Genomic DNA, 326 nt, shown 5'->3' with positions numbered 1-326 from the left:
ACACCACAGATCTGCACCCGCAGAAGAGGGAGAGCTTGTACCTGAATACAACTTGGCTCTTAAAAGGTGCCACCGGACTGTTTTGAATTGCTAGCAATTGGGGGGGGCGACACGCGCAGATCTGAGCTTGTACCTGAATAAAACTTGCTCTTGCTAGCGATGGGGCGGGGGAATCGTGCAAATCATCGCTTCCAGAGGAGAAAGGGCTCCCACCCGCCGCGTGCGCGCAGGGCGAGGTGCGCACGCCGGTCCGAGAGGCGGCGGGAGGTCTCTCTCGAGCCGCTCGCCCAGGGCGCCCCGCCCCCGACCACGAGGGGCTCCGGCGG

The sequence above is a fragment of the Gekko japonicus genome, unplaced genomic scaffold (assembly GCF_001447785.1).
Source record: "Gekko japonicus isolate JY-2015 unplaced genomic scaffold, Gekko_japonicus_V1.1 scaffold2179, whole genome shotgun sequence".
NCBI classification, from domain to species: domain Eukaryota; kingdom Metazoa; phylum Chordata; class Lepidosauria; order Squamata; family Gekkonidae; genus Gekko; species Gekko japonicus.
Note: the sequence above shows the minus strand (reverse complement) of the source record.